Genomic DNA, 22,884 nt, shown 5'->3' with positions numbered 1-22,884 from the left:
CAGACATCCTCTCACACCTACTCTTACACGAGGCACACATACTCACATCTAATCTCACACCCAGATAGACACTGTCACACCCACTGTCACTCAAATATACATTCTCTCACACCCCCTGTCACACTCGGACTCCACGTCTAACACCCACACTTACACCCTGACACACTTTCTCACACCCACTCTAACACTCTGACACACCCTCTAACACCCACCCTCACACACAGATACTTTCACACCCACTCCCACACCCAGATAGATACTGTCACACCCACTGTCACTCAAATATGCATTCTCTCACACCCCTGTCACACTCTGACTCACAGTCTTACACCCACACTTACACCCAGGCACACTTTCTCACACCCACTCTCACACTCTGACACACCCTCTCACACCCACCCTCACACACAGATACTTTCACACCCACTCTCACACCCAAACAGACTCTTACTATGTGTCATACTCAGACAGACAGTCTCACACCCAGACACACACTCGCACAGGCACTGTGACAATCAGACATACACTCTCACACATTCTCTAACACTAGACACACTCACAGCAACTCCGACATCCAGGCACACACTCTCATACCCACACTTATAGTTAGTGACAGACTCTCACCTACCCTTACCCCAAATATATACTCTCACACCCACTCTCACACTCTAAGCCGGACTGAGCACCCACTAACACACATGGACATACTTACTCAGTTAGATAATCTCTCACTAACTCACAAAGCCAGTTAGATACTCTCACACCCAGATAGTTATTCTCACATCCACTCTCACACACAGTTGTGTCTTGGTCTTACCCATGTTCTTACCACTCAGCTGACATGCAGAACAAATTCTGCAGAACCACTGTATATCTCAGAGATGTAGAACAGAAACGACAACTTGGATCTTTCTAATATCCAAGAGTTCTACCAACTGCACTTCGTGCGCCAGTGACAACAGGAAGGTCCTGTGCGTTAGTTGAAGCATTAGCCTCTTTCCATCACCTGGCTCAGGATTCACTGGCCCACTACACAGCGAGCATCCTCCCAGCCATATACTGTCTTCCTATCACTGCTTTCCTGACCTGTTAATGGGCTCGCTTCCGAAGACCTACTAGCGTAAGACACTCATCTTATGCCAATGCAAAATTACTCCTGGGTCGATTCTCCGGCAGCTAACAATACCTGCAGCTGTTGCAGTGACCCAGACTCCTGACAGCTAGTCCGCATTGGGTATATCACTCTCCTCTCTGTCTGGAACAGGGGTCGTGGATATCACTTGCTACCCTGGTCAGGTCTTTGCAAAATGGGAATGGTCTTAGTCTCATCCTGAGACTGACATGCTGCCTGTGTTCTGGTCTACACAGCTGATGTTGTCAAGGTCATACAGGCTGCAGAACCTGGTACCAAACCTGGAACAATTAAAAAATTGTCCCAGGAGACATTTAGCACATTAGTTTAGTCTTACCCCTTTATCAACCATGGCTGACTTGCCATTGATTTCTACCTCAGTTCAAGCAATCAGATCCTCCAGGTCTTCTCCACTGACTACTAGGCCCGTGCCACTGGCACCAAGGAGAATCTCCTCTGGTTAGCTATACTTCATCAGATCCACGCACTATGTACTTTGATATCTCTCAGGGCCGGACCCTTCCAACCATTAATACTAGCTTCTAACACACATATTGTTGTTTTTGGGTGTATGGGCTTCAAGGCATCTGTGACTCTTTCCCATATCCCAGAAAGTTACGCTTGAGCTCTGTCACACACTAGCTGTGATAGGCACAGCTGGCACAGGGTATTTCACCCAACAATATCTATTGAAATGCTCCTCCTAGTGACACGTAATGGAGGTAATCATACTGAGGTTTGGAAGAACCTTCCTATCCTCTCTTTTTCCTGTGAAATTCTTGATTCGAAACACTGTGCACTTATATTTTCTTCCCCCGCTTGATACCTTGGGAGTTTTTCCTGCCTGTGGGTTGGAAACAGTATGTTTAGAGTTCTTATTTTCTGTTAGCTTAAAGCCATATTGCTCCAGCCCGTTGTTAACCCTGTTGGCTGACCACTTGACTGCAAGCTTATATGGATTACTCTGTCAGATTTGACAGCTATTGCTTAAGTGGAATAGAGCACATGTCCTTGAGATTCTCTGCTACCAGTAACAGGTTAGGGGATGAAAATCCTTCTCACCTACTCATTCCAGCCATGCAATTTGCCATGCATCCAAGTGTCAAATGATCCACCATCTGCTATTGTTAAACCTTTTTAGATACTGAGCTGGCTTCAGACCTTCTGATTAGAGCAACTTATATTCACTCACAAATCTTTTGCCCCACTACATGCATCTTTCCGGTGACTGCTGTACCTTCCATGGGCAAGCAGCTCATGAGAGTGGCTGCTGTAGACACATTCAAATAGTAAGCAGTTTCAAAACTTCCAAAGAATTTCAAAATGTCTTGTCCCTCCACATACATGTGCACCAGCTCTTTTCAAATCTTGGCAGGAACTCCTGAGGAGTTGGAATCACTCTTCCCATGTGTTACTGTCTAAGCTACCATCCTGAGCATCTTTTTCTCTAAAGGTATGCCCTCTCTCTTTTGGTCTCTCTCCAATATTCTCTCTTCTCCCTGCACCCCTTCCTATTTTTCTCTGCACACACTCCCTTTTTGTTTCCTTGCCTTATTCTTCCTGTCTCTCCCACTTTCTTTTGTTCTTGGTGAGCTAATTTCAACTTATCTCCCTCAACCTCCCTTGTCTTCCTCTCTTCTTCAGCCTTAGCTTTCTGGACATCCTACTGCAAGTTAAGGGTCACTGCTGCATTTAAATTTTCCAGGGGAATAACTCCTGAAGTTGGTGACAATGGCACTTTAAAAATCGGTTGTGGTTATTGTCTTGGGGAAATACTAGAAATAAAATGGTGAGATAACCTGTGCTAAGAGGCTAAGAAAGCCTGTCACTATAGCACTTCCTCTGTTTGGGTACCGTCCCCAGAGTCCATCACAGTTCCTTTCCTCCTTTTCAGTTACACTAACTGGTATCTACTGTAACTCATAGGGGCCTTCCAGTCCTCCTTCCTGGGAGCCCTTCACACAAGTGTACATTCCTCACCTGATCTAAGGATTGAGTGTGTCAAGGAAGAACCATATAAACCTTGCAATAGCTAACATATTGCTGTGTAGGTTTTTAACCACTTAAGTGTGGAGGAGGACCCTTTGACATCTTCCATTCAACTTTCACATTGTGGAGGATGTCAACTGGTCGTCCTCTATACCTGAAAAGAAAATACCTCTGTTCTGAAGATCGGAAGCATTTTGTTTAGAAATTGATCCCTGGGCATGATAGAAGAGCTTCCCTCTTCTCCTGAGTAAATTTTGTTTTGCTATAACACCAGAGTCACAGTGCACCAACCTCAAAGCAAAACAAAAGTCAAAGCAGACTACGCTAATGGTGCTCTTTCCTTTTACTTTTGATCTGTACAGGGGGCATAATTGCCTGAGCACCGATCAACAGGGGAGAGGCATCATTAGAAAGGGAACATTCCTCAGCTGTCTTTTCCTACTAGATGCCTGCTTGGGGATTGCACTGAGCATGTGATCCCAAGCAGGGATCGGCTCCAGTAGACACCAGTGACATACCTTTGTCTGTGGATCGGTCTGCCTAGGCATGGGCCTGTGCTTCCTCACTGGTCTTGGCAAATCAATCTTTCTGCTCGCCTGAGGTATAGAGGGGGATGTAGACCCCCACTAATCTACCCCTGGGGTGGTCGAAAAGCCTACTGGGCACCAGGGAATGTTGTGTACTGTTTTGTTAGGGGGGTGGCTACTGGCTACTGACATGGGTCTGAGGCCCTCCTCTTCCTCTGGGTAAAATAGTCTTTCTGCTCCTCCTGGGAGGGAGAGGGTAGAGTGTGTATACCTACAATCCACCATTCTCATGGGCAGAAAGCCCACTAGATGCCAGAGATAAGAATAAGTGTGGGGTGGCTTTCCCACGCATCAGGCTTTGCCCCTCCTCAGAAAGGGCTCAACACGATGTCACCCCACCCCTCTGGTAGCAGAAAGCCCACTAGTTCGCCAGAGAAAAAAATGGTCAAAACCAAAACAAGGGGTGGCGGTGCCCGCCCATGCATTGAGCTGTGACCTCAAGCTAGTCCAACATAATTTCTACCCCCTGGTGTTTGACTGGGGGCTTTAACACAGTTGTGCCCTTGGGGAAATATAAAAGCCCACTACACACAAGGGATATATTTTTTGTTTTAGGAACAAAAAATATGCAGTGCAGATGGACTGCCATGGCATTGGACTTATCCCTCACAAATAATACCCAAAGAGTCTTTATGCCTGCCTGGGGGTGCAGAACCCCCCTTTCCCATGCCAAGCAAGAGGTAATTTGGATGCATTTGGGTGTAGTTCTGACATGAACTGGCAAACTGGGGTAAGTCCAAATTTTCTCTCATTTGCCATCCGGGATGGCTGTATTATTCTGACCCTTGCTCAGCAATCTTCCAGGGTAACCTGTTAAACCCAGAAATGTCTCAAAACTAGACACAGAGGGGAGTCCAAGGTGCCTTGTGTGGAGCCATTGAATTTTTGTTACCCACAATTCCCTGCAAGCTTCAAGCTTTTCCTAAAATCACATTTCTGTTACCTGAACTGCCCAACTTTATGGGGATGCACAAAATACATACTACCAAGCATTCCCACACATGTCCCTATAAAAATGCAACCCATCCTGCGTGAACCTAGTGCCCCCGAAAGGAACGGATCAAGCCAGGATAAAGACACTAGGCCCAGCCACGTAACTGAGGTAACGTTTTTATTGGGCAGATTCAGGAAGTTTCCAGCACAGAAATAGAAGGAAAAAACATAATTTTAGAGAAAGTTTGGGGTAATTGCTGGATCACACACAAGGCATGCTGCCCTGGACTACCCTGGAAATCTAGGTTTCAAAAATGTCTGGATTTGGTAGGCCTCAGTGTCTGGAGGCCGAGCCAAGACTTGAATACCACAGCTACCCCAGTCGCCAAGTCGGGCCATTTTTGTAGTAGAAAATGTTGAGGGCACCACAGTGCTTTTTGGGACCAGTTCTGTCACCAGCACTTGGCCCAACCACACAAGTGTGGTCATGTTTTTATAGGGACTAAATTGTAGGAAATTTCTGGATCCCTTCAGATTCTGGAATTTAATCTCACATAAATGTAAGCGAAAGCATGCTTTTTGCTAATGCTTGAGGTTTGAAGGGCATATGGATAAGAAAGCTTAAGGTGGAACCTCACTCTACAGACCACCATGGAAGCCTCTGGGTGTCTAGCTTTCAGAAATATCAGGGTTTAGTAGGAATACCTGGGTGATAGATGACCCCTGATCCAGATTCACAGCTACCCACTCTGCAAAAAAAAGTGGTGGTTTTGAGTGGAAATGTGTAATCTGTATTTGGCCCTAGGCCCTCCTACACAAGTAGGGGAGCATTTTCTATTGGGTGAAGAGTGGGAATGCTGGTTGGTAGGAATTTTGTAGATCTTGCAACTTTCAGAACTTTCTGTCACAGAAATGTGAGGCAAATGCTTGTCTTTAGTGAACGTTTGAGGTTTGCAAGGCAATGTGGGTAAGAAAACTTTGTGTCCTCGACCTTCAACGCCCCCTGGGTGTCTACTATTCAGAAATGTTGGGGCTTAATAGCTTTTTTTTGGGTTGCAGCTGAGTTAGGCCCCATATTCCTCTGCTACCCAAATTGTAAAAAACTCTTGATTTTGCTGCATGGTATGTGATGATTCTGGGTCCTGTTTTGGGGTGTTTTGCAGGTGCTAGGGAGCCACACAAATGGTATAAATTTGTTATCAGTAGATGTGTGGGAAGACAAAAGAGAAGATAATTTTTCTTATATAGACTTCTAACTACAAGTTTCTCAGCTTCTGAAATTTCCCTTGGAGTCAGACTAGATCCTGAAGATTTTCATACTAACTGCCCCCTGGTAGGTGGTGTCCTGCTGCTGCGTGTTGGGCACGTGCCTCCATACCTTAATTCGACATCGGGGCTACTATATCTGCGCCACCTCTGCTCACTGTTCAGTTCTTTCTGTGCCTTCCAATTCAGATCAAGAGCTTGCTCTCTAGCTCTGTCTTAGTTCTCGCAGTGATTTTTTTCTTCAAACTCTCTATTGTGCTAGAAACATGTCTTCACATAAAACAACAGGTTTCAAATGGTGAAAGGATCTGGGAAGCCAAGCTCTACATAATGAAACAGCGAACAGTGTCAAAAATTGCAGTTTTAATTGAAGTCATAGGTGCAGAAGCGGTCCCGTAGCTGCGTTCGTGACTGATTTCATCAGAGTCCGTCTCCTCAGGAAAATCCAAGACATCATCCAGGCCAGTAGAGGCAACGTTCTACCTAAACCACAGATCCACTGCCCACATCTGAAGCTACTTTAAAACCTCTTTATGTCCTTTTTGGCAGCACACAATCACCCTATGGGAGGTTGCATCACCTTTTACCTTCCTGGGTAGAGGAGCATCACCTCAGTGGGTGCTCCAGATTGTGGAACATATCTACTCCCTATCTTTCATGCCACATTCCTTAGATATGTCTCCCACACCACAACACCTCCTGAAGGACCAGTTGTCTGTATACCGAGGAGAAGTTCAAGCTGTCTTGGCCAAGGGAACCAAAGGGAGGGTACCGCCATCAGATATAGCGGCTGGCTGTTACTCCTGTTATTTCCTGGTATCGACAAAAGACAGAGGCTTTTGTCCCATCCTTGATCTTCCCTTTCTGAACTTCTTCTTCCAGTAGGACAACTTCAAAATGCTAACCCTGGCCCAAGTTTGTTTTTCCTGGATACAGGAGAAGGGATGGAAGAGTTGGATTTGCAGGATTACTATTTCCACATCTCTGCCCTGCAATCCCACAGGCGTTACCTGCTCTTTCCAGTAGGCCAAGAGCACTTTCGGTTCTCGGTGCTCCTCTTTGGCCTCATCACTGCACCAAAGGTGTTTACAAAGGTGATATTATTGGTCGCAGCCCATCTGCTATCTGTGGAGTTCAGGTATACCAGACTTCCCATACCTAAGTGACTGGTTGCTGAAGGCAGGTTTGCCTTATACAGTCTTGAAACTCCTCCAGACAATGACTAACCTGTTGACATTGTTGCACTTTTTAATCAGCGTGCCAAAGTCACACTTGACTCTTTGACGACGGCTCCCGTTCATCAAAGCCATCCTGGACGAGGTGCGCTTCAGAGCTTTCCCTCGCCCCAACGACTCCATGACAGTTGGGCGGTGATCTCGATGTTTCAGCCTTTGATCATGGCCTCAATGAGGGTGGATCTGGGGCTTCTAAGCCTCTTGACCTCCTGCTTGTGGACCATGACAGGTGGCACATGCATGTTCTGCAAGGAGAGCGTGGTGAGTTAAACTTCTGTCCACAAGCATATGTCCTCCAATTCGGCTGCTTCTTTGGGGTGGAACTTCTGTCACAGCAGCAGGGCTGAGCTCCTAAGCCTGCAAAGAATACACCTCCTTTTGTGGAGATTGAATGATGAAAGTTGATAGCCTTTGATCTTCCTCCCGAAGTAGTTTGTTGTTCATCCTGTGACATTCTGCCTTTACTGGCAAAAGATGTCCGACATGTTCTTTTTTGACTCTGTCTAGCCCAGCAAGGCTTTGCTTTGGTAACAGTTAAGGATCATCTTTCGGCCTTCAAATTGTTGCCTGATCAGCCATCCCTTTTCAAATCACTTTTTGTGATGCCTTTTTTAAAAGGGGCTGATCAACATGTTCCAAGCAACACCTTATGTAATTCTTCAGTGGTTCTTTAATTTGTCTCTAACCTACTTGATGTGCACTAGTTTTGAACTGATGCACAGCTTCTCTCTACGCGTGCTAGTCATAAAAACAGTGTTTCTCATTGCAGTCCCATCTGCTCCGCGAGTAGTGAACTCCATACTTTATCCATCCAGCAGTCATTCACAGCTTTCTTTCAGGACAAGCAGGTCATTTAGACAAAAACGGGACATAGGGTAATCTATCACCTTGTGGTTTTTCACGCATCACCTCATCCCTCCAAAGAAGAGGAGTGGCTCCACTGTCTTGATCCAAAGAGGGCATTCACTTTTTACATCAGTCAGATCAGAGACCATTTTTTTAATGATTACCTTTTTGTGGGCTTACCGTGAGCTAAAAAGGGAAAAGTGGTACAAAAGACAACCAACTCTCGATGGATTGTCTTATGCATAAAGATTTGCCATGGGCTGGCAAAGATGCAACCCCTGGAAGGCTTGTACACATATTCACCTGAGCAAAGGGTGCTATAACTGCGCTGGTGTGCCGTGTGGCAGCCTTTCACATCTGCCAGGCTGCTATGTGGGCATCCCTCCACATGTTCATGAATCACTGTTGCCTTGACAGCTAGGTCCTGCAGGACTGCCACTTTGCCCAATCTGCCCTGCAGGATTTCCTGATCTGAATCAGTCCCCAGACCCACCACCTGTAGAGGTAGAGGTACTACTCTGGTATCTATACACATTGTGAGGAATATGCAGTTAGAAGTCTCTATCAGAAGAACAAGTTACTTACCTTCTGTAACAGCTTTTCTGGTATAGACTCTAACCAACCGATCCTACCCCTGTTCTGTGGAAAGTACTCTCACTTTCAGTTAATAAGGTCTCAATGTAGCGATCTGAGCAAGGGCATATTTTGATTTCTATGGGCTCTGCGTCCACTGGCATGGACAAAGATCAGAAAGATACTGACGTCTGCACGTGGAAATGGGCTGGTTTTAGTGGCCCTCACATTAAATCCATGGCAGTATGGACCCAATGTGTTGCTGCATAACACCACTGTCTGCACGCAGGTGAGTTGCTATGAAAATCATCCAGATCCAGTCTGGTGCCTAGGTATATTCACAAAGTTAAGACGCTGTGGTAAGATAGTCTCTAGCAGAAAAGGCGTTACGAAGGTAAGTAATTTGTCTGTTATTACGAATTGGACTTCTCTGAATTTTTGTCTTCCAAATGTAAGCCAGTATGGAAGAGAGAACACATTTTGCAAAACACCCTCTAAATAACAAGATAGTAAAGATAACTGAAAATTCATAAGAATGTAAATAATCACTGCTCCTAAACTCAGTATCTTGTGCACTTTTCAGAAATATAGCAATTTCTTTCGAAACCATTTTTCATTAAATAGATTTTACAATATGAATTGCTGCATGGTCAGACACAGTGAAAAATTAATTATAAGCTGCAGCTTATTTGTTGGCTCTGGGTATTGCATGTTGTTGGAAAACCTATAAACTCTAGATTTCCTGGCGACCTCAATGATCTGACAGACTTGAAAGCATATTGCTTTTTTACATAAGCTATTGAGACAAAAATTACAGATAAAAGGTTGTCACTACTTATTTGTATTATTTTTTCATTTAAGTGATTTGGAAAACCTTCAAAGTTCTACCCAAATGACCCCTTGCTGAATTCAGAATTTTGTCTACTTTTCTGAAATGTATAACTTTCTGGCATCACCCATGAGTTTCACGCTTTTTCTTCACAAACTGCAAGTCGGTTGAAGCCACAAAAATAGGAAAAAATGGACTACCTCTTAGGAAAATGCAAAAAATTTGGTCAAATGATTTTTTTTAAACAAATCTGTAACTTCCTGAAAGGCTGGGGAAATGGTGATCCTAGCACATCAAACCTTTTGTGAAGTAAAAAATATGCTTTGTTGGTAGTACTTTTTCCCAGAAAAAAAAAAAACTAGCTATGTTTTGGCTATTTTCTTTGTTCCTTCTAAGTATCCCGCAGATGTTTGAAAAGAAGGATGCAAATGTCACCTTGATACCTTTTGTAAGAAAACGTTTTGAAGGCCTAAGTGCAAAGTGCCCCAAACATCAAAGAAAGGGCTCATCACTTGGAAATTCAAAAACAGTGCTCAGCACTTGCTGTGAAAAAGCTTCTGCAGCTAAGGTGTTAAAGTCTTAAAGATAAACTTCCTGTTTTGTAGTTGAAAGTTGGAACTGGATTAGCTGAATCTCACACTGCCTGTAGGTCAGTTGTCAGATTGTGCTCTGGGGACATGGGACAAGCGGGCTACTGGGCCAAAACCATTGTTTCCTAGGGTCTGTTCTACTATGGCTCTACAAACTGGGTCGGGTACACCGTTCCACACGTGACTGTCACTGGTAGCAATAGTGATAAGCCACAAGCTTCTCAGAGAGGTAGTGAGGAGGTACATCAAGCTCAAAACTCAAGAATCGCACAGCAGCTAATAAGTAATTGTCCAGCCCACTGCTCATCTGTTTAAATAGAAAAAAAGTACTTTAATATGCCTTAAACAAGATCCTGCACACTGCAATATATAGGCACTAAGCCACTGACTGGTGCTGGTTCAGCGTACTCAGGATATGAAGCCTCCTTCTCCTCCCACCTTTCCCATACCTTTATGTGAGGATAGTGAGGGAGGCTTTGGACACTGGTGCACTGTTCCTCCTCTCGTCTTTTAAGTTTGCGCTCTCAGTTTTAAAATTCTTAGTCTCCATGTCTATCTTGTAGAGTGCGAGTCTTTTAGCCCTCTGCCGGCCATGGCTGTGCCTTCTGTATGGGTCTGATCTCCTCCTCCTTCCAGACCAATCACACACTAGCTGCTGGTGTAGTGGCATTCCAGCTGCGGTCTTGGAAGTATCTGCTAAGAGGCTGCTATCCTGGAACTGACTGTCAGCAGGCCTTGGTATTTGCTGCTGTTGGTGACACAATGACTTGGTCTCCTTTGGTGCATAGTGTTTATGACACATCAGCACACTTGGGCACACTTTGATAGTTCCAGGACCCTGCTGATTCAGAAAAACAGCGGCATAGTTGACTTCGGCACACTTTAGGACAGTGCCATGGCGCAGGTCACTGCAGACAAGAGAGACAAAACTCTGGTTATGGAGAATGCCAGTAGCTCTCACTCGTGTCGCTTCTGGGTGGGCGGACCCATAGCTTCTGTGGTTTTCATAACCTCTCAAATTTGCCTTCTTGATCATATTAGTCCCAGGATGGCATTTCCACTGTTATCAATGACCGTTGTTTATTCACCCACTCTTGTATGCTTGGTAATATTTAGATTTTCCTTTTTCAGAGCAGTCAGTTGCTTTGTTAACAATGACATTCAACAATTACTCTCCAGTCAGATTTAGATAAGGTTTTCAAGTCCAGAGGTTTATTTCTGTGATCACTACTGCTGGGTTGAGGGCACTGGATATCCAAAATTCCTTTTACACAGCTTGGTTCTTCCTTCCAAAAGAGTTGTAATGGAGGGCTTGTCCTCCACATGTAGTTTATTGGTTTTCTGACCGCACTTGCTCCAATGTGTATTTTAACACATTATCTCATTTTTATTTGGAGTTACAAACTTCAAAGTCATATGTTTATCCATTGTTTCCCTATTTTCGACACATTTTGCACAAAGGAGCTCCAGCTCAATCTCCCCTGTGTCTATCTTTCCTTCTAGTATAGTGCAGGATAACTGAATTAACTCCATCAATGCTGCCCATGACTGCCCTGTCCCCTGGCTCTGGCATCAGTGCGCCTATATGACAAGTGGTGCGCCGCAGCAGTCTGTGTGGCAGGGTGCACTGAGTAATTGTGTTGTTCTGCTGCCCTTTAGTCACTCTGTCTTTCCCCATAGTCTGCTCAGGTGTTCGTGGACCGTCTCACTGTGGGCTGCTGTTCGCTCACACTTGTTTGTGGTCGTCTAGGGACACAGAACTCCCAGATCGCTTATTGTCCCGTGCTTCAGGTCCCGCTGGTGCTCCTGTTATCCACACTTCTATCCCGCGGGCTCAATCCGCCCTGGACCCTGCCGAAGCAAGGTACCACAGGCACTAGGAGTCAACACAGGTCAAACACTTGCACCTCAAGCAGAGTCCTCCCCTCACTGTCCGGCAGAGTTGCGCAACTCTGTAGTTCGCGGTGCAGTGCCACTCACCTGCGTCAAAGTCACCAGAGGGCCACTCTCCTCTGCCTCATGGCCCCCAAGAAGGGCAGGGTTAGAGCATCTCCTTGGATGGTGGCAACAGTCTATGGCATCCAGTATGCCCCTTTTTGCTTTCACACCACTCATGTAAATTTGTGTCAGGCACCCCGCCACCTTCTTGCTGGTCCCGCTTTCTGGCACATCCCAGTAAGCACTCCAGTCAGGCTCCTGGCACTGCTGCATCATCGGCTGCTCTCTTACACACCAGTGTGCCAGGATCCTTCCTCCTTCATGCACCCGTCCCTGCTCCAGGTGTAGGCTTTAGTCACAGCTTCTCCTCTCACTGAGTCGCACATCCTCACAGTCCAGTCCAGCCTCATGGCGTTCAGGCGGTCCTCGCCGTGAGTCTGAGAGGCAGGCCCTAGTGCTCATGCAGCGCCCTCTGGGCACCAAGGGTGTGGCAGTTCTAGTTTGAAGAACTTGAATAAATGTTTTTCACTAGTACTGGATTGAGCTCACTCCGAAACTGTAAATAAAAAAAACGTTTGTTACACTATCCAGGCTTGGCGTTTTATTAGTATTTAGAATTCTAATCACTACATAGACGTGCGATCGCTAATGATTCCCCAATTCCTGGCAACAGTTTAGATAAGGTCAACGGATTTTTAAGAAAACCTCTTAATTTACATGATTGCCTTTTTCCTCAAAACCTCATGAATACTTCCTCTTTTGTATTTTTCTCTTGCTGAAAGTTCCTGTTAGCATTGTAAACATGGTATATTATGTGTATTTGTGAAGTGCGATATCACCTGTGAGAGTATCCTGGCACTGAGCAGGTGTGTGTCTCGCCATGATCATGGTAGGTTGGTTAATCAAATAGCAGTCTTCAACTCTTTGTGGAATTCAGGAAGCAAGGAGGAGGCTCTGACATGGAGTGAAAGGCCGTTCCAAGCTTTATGAGCGATGTAAGTGAACCCCCATCCTCCTGATCTGGCTACTTGTATATGTGAGATGTGTGCGAGTAGGAGTCCTGCAGAGCTGAGGTTTCTGGATTGTTGGTGGAAAAAGATGCTGCATTGGATATTCTGTGGTTAGCAGTTGCCATCTTGAAATGTCATGCCAGTAATGGCTATCCGGGGGCTTCCCAGCGCTGAAGGTAAACCATCAAACTCAGCGGCGCCTATGCTGTGAATAAAAATGTCTTCAATTTCTTACGAAAGGAAGATTCCAGCTGTTCTTGTCGGAGTTCCAATGGAAGTGAGTTCCAGAGGTATGCAGCTTTGACTGAAAAAGTACTGCCTCCCCATGTTGCTTTCCTGAAACAGGGTGTGTTGACCAACGAGGCAGTGGAGGACCTAAGTGCCCTCTGAGGGACATAAGGGGAAATACATTGCCTGAGGACCGCTGACACTTGTTATGGAGGGCTTTGTGTCTCATGCAAATGGCCTTGAAGCTGATCCGTTGTTTTAGAGGAAGCCAAAGTGAGGCCAATGCAGGTTTAGCAGACAGATGTCTGGGCGTGTTCATAAGCAAGAGAGCGGCGGTGTTTTGCAGAGCCTGCTAAGATGCTTCTCTGAAAAGTCTTGCAGCATGTCTCCATTATCATTGTTCTAAATTTACTCTTTTATCTCATCTCTAAAGTTCGGTATTATGAGCCTATCATCAAACCTTCAAATTTCTCTTCTGTAGAATTGTAGGCCTTAATACAATCTCTCATGTAACCATTGCATGATCTGACATCACTTATGCATTTATTAGTGGTGGCCTGTAGGATTGACTGGGGAACCACAGAGATGAGTCTTCGAATATGATCTGTGAACATTGGAAAAGTAAGTATTCTGCCCTTCTTGAGAGTATGTCCCTCTCCAAATATCTAAACATCTTTGCTCTTACAGTTTCATTCTAAGGGGTGTATTCACGGACTGCATTTTGTAGTGCTTTTAGTATTACTACAATAATACTACTAACCTACTACAAAATAGAATTCATATACACATGTGTGGAGATCTAGGTCTCCGCCTTTCCTGTTGTTTTTTGTGCGCAACTGTCCTCCCCGACTTCGAAGATCACTGCTCATGTAGGCTGGAAAATGGGGAATACCTACGTCTAAAGTGGAGAATTTAAGGGCAGGCTAAGAAGGGGTTTAGAGAAGACTAGAGAGATTTTTGAGTGTGGGATATGCACCCACCCACAAAAAGTGTAAGACCATTTCTATTCACAAAACTGCATGTCTTTAGTTACTTCAGCCAAAAGGTACCCACACAGTTGTAACTACTTCAGCTTAGAGCTGTAACAAGTTCAGCACCACTAATGGCCAACCACTGGTACTGCAACACCTTCCCTTTGACAATAATAAAGGCTGGGATTTAAAATAGAACCCCATAAGAAGTAATGCTAAAATAAATTTGTTTATTTAAACAAAAAAAATAAAAGAATAATGAATTAAATACATAACTTTTAATAATGTTTAATACTTAATAAATATAAAAAATTTACTTAAGGTATTTTTCTTTAAATAGATCTCTAAAATGATTTGATTTTAATACATGTTAATTAACCCCTTCGCTGCCAGGCCTTTTCCCCCTTCTGTGCCGAGCCTTTTTTTGGTATTTGGGACAGTTCGCGCTTAGCCCCTCAAAACTTTTTGTTCACTTAAGCTACCCACGCCAAATTTGCGTCCTTTTTTTCCAACATCCTAGGGATTCTAGAGGTACCCAGATTTTATCAGTTCCCCAGAAGGAGGGCAAGAAATTAAATTAGCCAAAATACAGTGATTTTTTTTTTTTTTTTCAAACAAAATGGGAAAAAGGGGCTGCAGAAGAAGGCTTGTGTTTTTTTCCCTGAAAATGGCATCAACAAAGGGTTTGCGGTGCTAAAATCACCAGCTTCCCAGCTTTCAGGAACAGGCAGACTTGAATCAGAAAACCCAATTTTTCAACACAATTTTGCCATTTTACTGGGACATACCCCATTTTTACGATTTTTTGTGCTTTCAGCCTCCTTCCAGTCAGTGACAGAAATGGGCATGAAACCAATGCTGGATCCCAGGAACCGAAACATTTCTGAAAAGTAGACAAAATTCTGAATTCAGCAAGGGGTAATTTGTGTAGATCCTACAAGGGTTTCCTACAGAAAATAACAACTGAAAAAAAAAAAAATTGAAATTGAGGTGATAAAATCGGCAATTTTTCTCTACATTTTACTCTGTAACTTTTTCCTGCAATGTCAGATTTTTTAAAGCAATATACCGTTACGTCTGCTGGACTCTTCTGGTTGCGGGGATATATAGGGCTTGTAGGTTCATCAAGAACTCTAGGTACCCAGAGCCAATAAATGACCTGCACCCTGCCTCGGGTTTTCATTCTATACCGGGTATACAGCAATTCATTTGCTGAAATATAAAGAGTCAAAAATAGCTATCAAGAAAACCTTTGTATTTCCAAAATGGGCACAAGATAAGGTGTTGAGGAGCAGTGGGTATTTGCACATCTCTGAATTCCGGGGTGCCCATACTAACATGTGAATTACAGGGCATTTCTCAAATAGACGTCTTTTTTACACACACTCTTATATTTGGGAGGAAAAAATGTAGAGAAAGACAAGGGGCAATAACACTTGTTTTGCTATTCTATGTTCCCCCAAGTTTCCCGATAAAAATGATACCTCACTTGTGTGGGGAGGCCTAGCGCCCGCTACAGGAAATGCCCCAAAACACAACGTGGACACATCCCATTTTTTGACAGAAAACAGAGGTGTTTTTTGCAAAGTGCCTACCTGCAGATTTTGGCCTCTAGCTCAGCCGGCACCTAGGGAAACCTACCAAACCAGCACATTTTTTAAAACTAGAGACCTAGGGGAATCCAAGATGGGGTGACTTGTGGGGCTCTGACCAGGTTCTGTTACCCAGAATCCTTTGCAAACCTAAAAATTTGGCAAAAAAAACATATTTTCCTCACATTTCGGTGAAAGAAAGTTCTGGAATCTGAGAGAGCCCCAAATTTCCTTCCACCCAGCGATCCCCCAAGTCTCCCGATAAAAATGGTACCTCACTTGTGTGGGTAGGCCTAGCGCCCAAGAAAGGAAATGGCCCAAGACACATCGTGGACACATCCCATTTTTTTTACAGAAAACAGAGGTGTTTTTTGCAAAGTGCCTACCTGTAGAGTTTGGCCCCTAGCCCAGCCGGCACCTAGGGAAACCTACCAAACCAGTACATTTTTTAAAACTACAGACCTAGGGGAATCCAAGATGGGGTGACTTGTGGGGCTCTGACGAGGTTCTGTTACCCAGAATCCTTTGCAAACCTCAAAATTTGGCTAAAAAAACAAATTCCCTCAAATTTCGGTGACAGAAAGTTCTGGAATCTGAGAGGAGCCACAAATTTCCTTCCACCCAGCGTTTCCCCAAGTCTCCCGATAAAAATGGTACCTCACTTGTGTGGGTAGGCCTAGGGCCCACGAAAGGAAATGGCCCAAAACACAACGTGGACACATCCCAATTTTTTTTGACAGAAAACAGAGGTGTTTTTTTGCAAAGTGCCTACCTGTAAATTTTGGCCCCTTGCTCAGCCGGCACCTAGGGAAACCTACCAAACCTGTGCATTTTTGAAAACTAGAGACCTAGGGGAATCCAAGATGGGGTGACTTGTGTGGCTCTGACCAGGTTCTGTTACCCAGAATCCTTTGCAAACCTCAAAATTTGTCGCAAAAAACACTTTTTCCTCTCATTTCGGTGACAGAAAGTTCTGGAATCTGTGAGGAACCACAAATGTCCTTCCACCCAGCGTTCCCCCAATTCTCCCGATAAAAATGGTACCTCACTTGTGTGGGTGGGCCTAGCGCCCACAAAAGAAAATGGCCCAAAACACAATGTGGACACATCACATTTTATCACAGAAAACAGAGGTGTTTTTTACAAAGTGCCTACCTGTGGATTTTGGCCTCTAGCTCAGCCGGCCCCAGGGGGGCAGAAATGGCATAAAATAAATCCCCCCCCCCCCCCCGGGGAGCGACCCTTGTCTACGGGGTCGCTCCCCTTGCGTGACAGCGCAAAAAAAAGGTGCCTAGTGGTTTCTGCCCCCCTTGGGAACAGATTCACCTAAAATCGGCCGATTTGCCTGGAAATGGTCTAAATACAATTTTCCCCTCCAGTGGAGCGACCCTTGCCTAAGGGGATGCTCCCCATCTCTACAAAAACAAAGAAACAAAAAAAAAAACACAAACAAAAAAATTAGCCCTGGCGCGTATAGGTTTCTGCAATAGGCCAAGGGGGGCAGAAATGGCGTAAAATATATGTGCCCCTCCACCCCCCCCAGGGAGCGACCTTGGGGGCAGATTAACCTAAAATCGCCCTATCTGCCCCCAAATCGGGCAGAAATGGCCTAAGTACAATTTGCCCCTCCAGGGGAGCGACCCTTGCCTAAGGGGTCGCTCCCCATCTCTAAAAAAACAAAAAAAAAATTGCCCTGGCTCCTAGAGGTTTCTGCCCACCCTGGGGGCAGATCGGCCTAATACCAATAGGCCGATCTGCCCCCAGGGGGGGCAGAAATGGGCTAAAATAAATTTGCCGGGGAGCGACCCTTGCCTACGGGGTCGCTCCCCTTGCCTGACGGCGCAAAAAAAAAGATCCCTGGTGCCTAGTGGTTTTTGCCTCCCTTGGGGGCAGATTGACCTAAAATCGGCCGATCTGCCCCCAAAGCGGGCAGAAATGGCCTAAATACAATTTGCCCCTCCAGGGGAGCGATCCTTGCCTAAGGGGTCGCTCACCATCTGTAAAACAAAAAAAATCCCTGGTGCCTAGTGGTTTCTGCCCCCCTTGGGGGCAGATCGGCCTAATAAAAATAGGCTGATCTGCCCCCCAGGGGGGCAGAAATGGCCGAAAATAAATTTGCCCCCCAGGGGAACGGCCCTTGCCTAAGGGGTCACTCCCCTTATGTGAAATTCACGAACAAAAAAAAAACTCCCTGGTGTCTAGTGGTTTCTGCCCCCCTTGGGGGCAGATTGGCCTCATAAAAATTGGCCAATCTGCCCTCAAGGGGGGCAGAAATGGCCTAAATATAATTTGCCCCCTATGGGAGCGACCCTTGCCTAAGGGGTCGCTCCCCACACCTAAAACAAAAAACTAAACAAAAACAAAACAATTTTTTTTATCCCTGGTGCCTAGAGATTTCTGCCCCCCCTGGGGGCAGAAAAGGCCTTAAAAAAAATGCCCCCCCTGGGAGCGACCCTTTCCTAAGGGGTCACTCCCTTATGCCACTTTCCTTTTTGAAAAAGACATCCCTGGTGTCTAGTGGGCGTTTTGACAGCCGGATTGCTTTCAAAACGCAGAGAGAGACTTCAAAGGGAAGTAAATACATTTTCTTCCCTTTGAAGCTTCTCTCGGCCTCCCCCACGTGATCGGAAGAGAAATGCAAAGCATTTCTCTTCCGATCGTGCTGGAAGCTGAGCTTCTAGCGCAATGGGGGAGGCTCTGTGACAATCAGCATGTGCTTGTGCGCTGATGTCACAGGGCGGGGTGAGGGGGGGTCGGGGTGGAAGGGAAAGGGCTTCCCTTTCCATCCCTGACTAGGCGGGGTGAGGGGGGGTGGAGGGGACCCCCACAGCGGGAGCGCTAGCGCTCCCTCTGGGCTGTGTGCCCAGGACGTAATGGATACGTCCTGGGCACAGCAGCACTGTGCCGCAGGACGTAACCATTACGTCCGCGGCACAGAAGGGGTTAAATGTTCAGTTCAAAATTGGGTTAATGCTGTAGCATGTTTTTAAAATGTGTAGTATTTTTTATATAAGTATAAAAAATTTAACATTTAACATAAAAATATATATATTTTTTTACAAACATATTTGATTGATTTCACAAATTGAACAGGAAAAAGCCTATGAGGCCAACAAAGGTCCAAATAATGACAAAGAAACCACTTAAAATGAAAAACAGGAGTCTTCACATTCATATCCACCAGTCCACACCCAACAGCCATCAACTGAACAAAGTGAAAATCGACAGATAATAAGTAATGTCCCACAATCACCCCCAGCCACTCTGAACCCGTAAATTCCTTGATTTCAGCATCAAGCAATAGACACATTATTCAAACAGGTTCCAATTCAATTCCATGGTAGTCCCCCATCCCTGCCATATCTTGGGGTGCGTCTGGGGGCATCCTCTAGCCTTATATACTGCCACCTCCAACCCAATACAATGGTTTATACCATTCTTCCACACTGCCATATCACGCCTTGCTAAGATAAGGCCTAGATATAGGAGAGACAATCGATATCTATTACCACCTAAACATTGGTAAGATGTAGAAGGGTGAGTTTTGGATCCATGAGGATCGACCAGGCAAGAACTCCGCCCAAACAGGCTATCAGCTCACACCAGTATTTCTGTAGAGCCGGACAGCTCTACACTGTGTGAATAAATGTGCCCTTCTGTGCACCACACCGAAGACATTTTGGGGGATGCCGCCACACCCATTCAGCAGAGTTTGTGTCATGTAAAGTATATTCTGTGAAGACACCTAGCAGAACTAGTCAGAGTCCGGCCACACACACGCAGATGGTCATTACAACATTGGCGGTAAAAGCTGCTTACCGCCATGCAAAAGACCGCTAACACACTGCCGCGGAATTCCGCCACGGCTATTATGACACAAAGGCCGGAATCCGCCAAAATCTAGACACCCACACAAGTCCGCCAAACCAAAGGTCAGTGATAAACTGGTGATAAGAAATCCTCCACCGTCACGCCAACAGGAATACACCCACACTATCACGACCCACGAATCCACGCGGCGGTCTTTCAACCGCAGTATTACATTGACGGTACACACCGTTGTGCTCAAAATACACACACTTTTACAAAACACATCCACTATTCTGCATCCTGAGGGCCTCGCAGGAGTAGCTGGAGGAATGGACTCTGGTAAGTCAAATCTTTACTACTATATCCCCCACCCTACCTGCATGCCATCACATACCCCCGCCCTCACCCCCATCACTCCTACTCCTCACACATGTCCCAATATCACAAACCACCCATCCCAAACCCAAGCCCTGCATGCAACACCAAAGCATGGACACCCATCACCAAAGCATGGCCACTGCACATACCCACACACCCCCCTAAACCATCATCACACAAGGTCCTACACAGGAATTCAAGCACTGGGGTACACGGTCACCCACCCATTGCACAGTATGGCACACACACATGCAATAATCATGCTTTTACACCCCTGCAGGACCCCTACCCAACGTCACCGGACAGGAGAGTCCAGACATGTCCACCCCACCCACAGAAGAGGCCCACAGTGATGACAGCAGCTCTGTCCAACTGGATCTAGACGACCAGCCCGGCCCATCTGGGACTTCGGGGCAGTCGGTTCCCCTCACGCTGGCACAAGCCACTACAGGGCTTCCTCCCTCTGGAAACACCAGCACTGCACCAACCCAGCGGGCCCATACCTCTGTCCCCAGGAAACGTCAATCAGCAGTGTGTCAACCACTACAGGGAACCCAGGCTAACCCACCACCCCTACAACAACAGGGACCTGGGGGCAGTGGCAGTGGGCACACGGTTCAGGGGACAGAGGCCCAGGAACACAGGGGAAGTGGGAGGGCTGCTGTGCGACAGGGGGAGGACAGGCCCAGGGAACCCACTCTCCTGAGGCCCTCTCCAACATCATGGGAGCCTACCGGCCAAGTTTCAGGAGACCCAGCGGCTGCAGGAGGAACAGTATTTGGGCTTCAGGGAGGAACTCAAATCCATCAATTCCACCCTGGGCACCATTGTAGGGGTGCTGAAGGAACTCGTCAACACCAGGAGGGACACTGTGGCACAACAAGGGGCCCCTGACACTAGCCTGGACGATGAACTGCCCACCACTCAGCCGGCGCTTGTGGACAGGAGGCACCACCACAGGACCACCACACCAGCACCCCACCCCCTGCAGACGGAGAACCACCCCGCAAACGGTCCCTGAGATCCAGGACAAAGACAGAGAACGATGCCAAGACCCCACCAAGAAATGAGACCACCCTGATTGTCATCCTTTTGTCCCACTTTGTCACCCTGTCCATCCTTAAACTGCCCCAGCTCCACTTCCTATGTCCCTTTGGACAATGCCCCTGTGAGACTAATAGACTGGACTCTGCCATGGACATTCCTCCACCATCACCCCTCACCATTTTACAACCCCCTCCAATATTGAGCACTTAAATAACCACCCTTACAGCACAAAACAATCTGGAGTCTGTCTGTGATTTCGAAATAGTGTATTAGCAATTACAGTGCCAAAATGCTCTGTCATATGTAATGTCAACATACCTATGTCACACAGCTCTAGTCCTTGAGGAAACAAAGCAGATGTCACACAGTGGGACCCACATCTGTGAAATCGTAAGGGAAAGTGACAGCTCAGTGACCATACACTGGGTGAAAATGACAGACAGTAGAGAGGTATTAGATTTAAATTAGATGTAGCAGGCAGGTTTTTCTTCTTACCTGTATCTCACTGGAAGTATTGCAGGATCGCCGTGTTCCTGTTGTCGATGTTCTCTTCTTCTGCTTCCTCGTCTTCACTGTCCACAGGCTCCACAGCTGCCACAACACCTCCATCAGGACCATCCTCCTGCAGAAAAAGCCCCTTTCGTCGCAAAGCCAAGTTTTGAAGCATACAGCAGGCCACGATGATCTGGCATACCTTCTTTGGTGAGTAGAATAGGGAACCACCTGTCATATGGAGGCACCGGAACCTGGCCTTCAGGAGGCCGAAGGTCCGCTCTATAATCCTCCATGTTCGCCCATGGGCCTCATTGTAGCGTTCCTCTGCCCTTGTCCTGGGATTCCTCACTGGGGTCAGTCGCCATGATAGGTTGGGGTAACCAGAGTCACCTGCAAATGGCGAGGGACAACTGTTAGACACGCACTAACTCATAGGGACATCCACAGACCCAGACAACTATTCCCACTGATTTGGGTGCATGTGCTCACCTAATAGCCACACCCGGTGCCTCTGGAGTTGCCCCATCACATAATGGATGCTGCTATTCTGCAGGATGTAAGCGTCATGCACTGAGCCAGGAAATTTTGCATTAACATGGGAGACGTACTGGTCTGCCAAACACACCATCTGCACATTCATGGAATGGTAACTCTTACGGTTTCTGTACACCTGTTCACTCCTGCGTGGGGGGACCAAGGCCACATGTGTCCCATCAATGGCACCTATGATGTTGGGGATATGTCCCAGGGCATAGAAATCACCTTTCACTGTAGGCAAATCCTCCACCTGAGGGAAAACGATATAGCTCCGCATGTGTTTCAGCAGGGCAGACAACACTCTGGACAACACGTTGGAAAACATAGGCTGGGACATCCCTGATGCTATGGCCACTGTTTGAAAAGACCCACTTGCTAGGAATTGGAGTACTGACAGCACCTGCACTTGAGGGGAGATTCCTGTGGGATGGCGGATAGCTGACATCAGGACTGGCTCCAACTGGGCACACAGTTCCTGGATTGTGGCACGATCAATCCAGTAGGTGATGATCACATGTCTTTCCTCCATTGTCGACAGGTCCACCAGCGGTCTGTACACCGGAGGATGCCAGCATCTCCTCACATGCCCCAGCGGATGGTGCCTGTGGAGGAGAACAGCGAGCAGAGAGTCAACCAACTCTGAGGTACGTAAACCCAGCTTACTCTGTAAATATTCATAAATTGAATTTTACCTGTAATAGTGTTTAGGCAAGGCCTAGGTATGTGTGTCAAAAATAAAGCCGTGTGGGCCCCTGAAATGGCGGCTGCCTGACCTGTAAGGTGGGACAAGGGGATATGAGGTAACTGCGCTGGCGTTGTACACCGTCGCGGTAGGCGGTCGAAGACCGCGCGCAATCCTGCATTGGTGAACATTGGACCCTATGGGTCCCAGGAGCCA

The sequence above is a fragment of the Pleurodeles waltl genome, chromosome 9, assembly GCF_031143425.1.
Source record: "Pleurodeles waltl isolate 20211129_DDA chromosome 9, aPleWal1.hap1.20221129, whole genome shotgun sequence".
Classification (NCBI taxonomy): Eukaryota; Metazoa; Chordata; class Amphibia; order Caudata; family Salamandridae; genus Pleurodeles; species Pleurodeles waltl.
Note: the sequence above shows the minus strand (reverse complement) of the source record.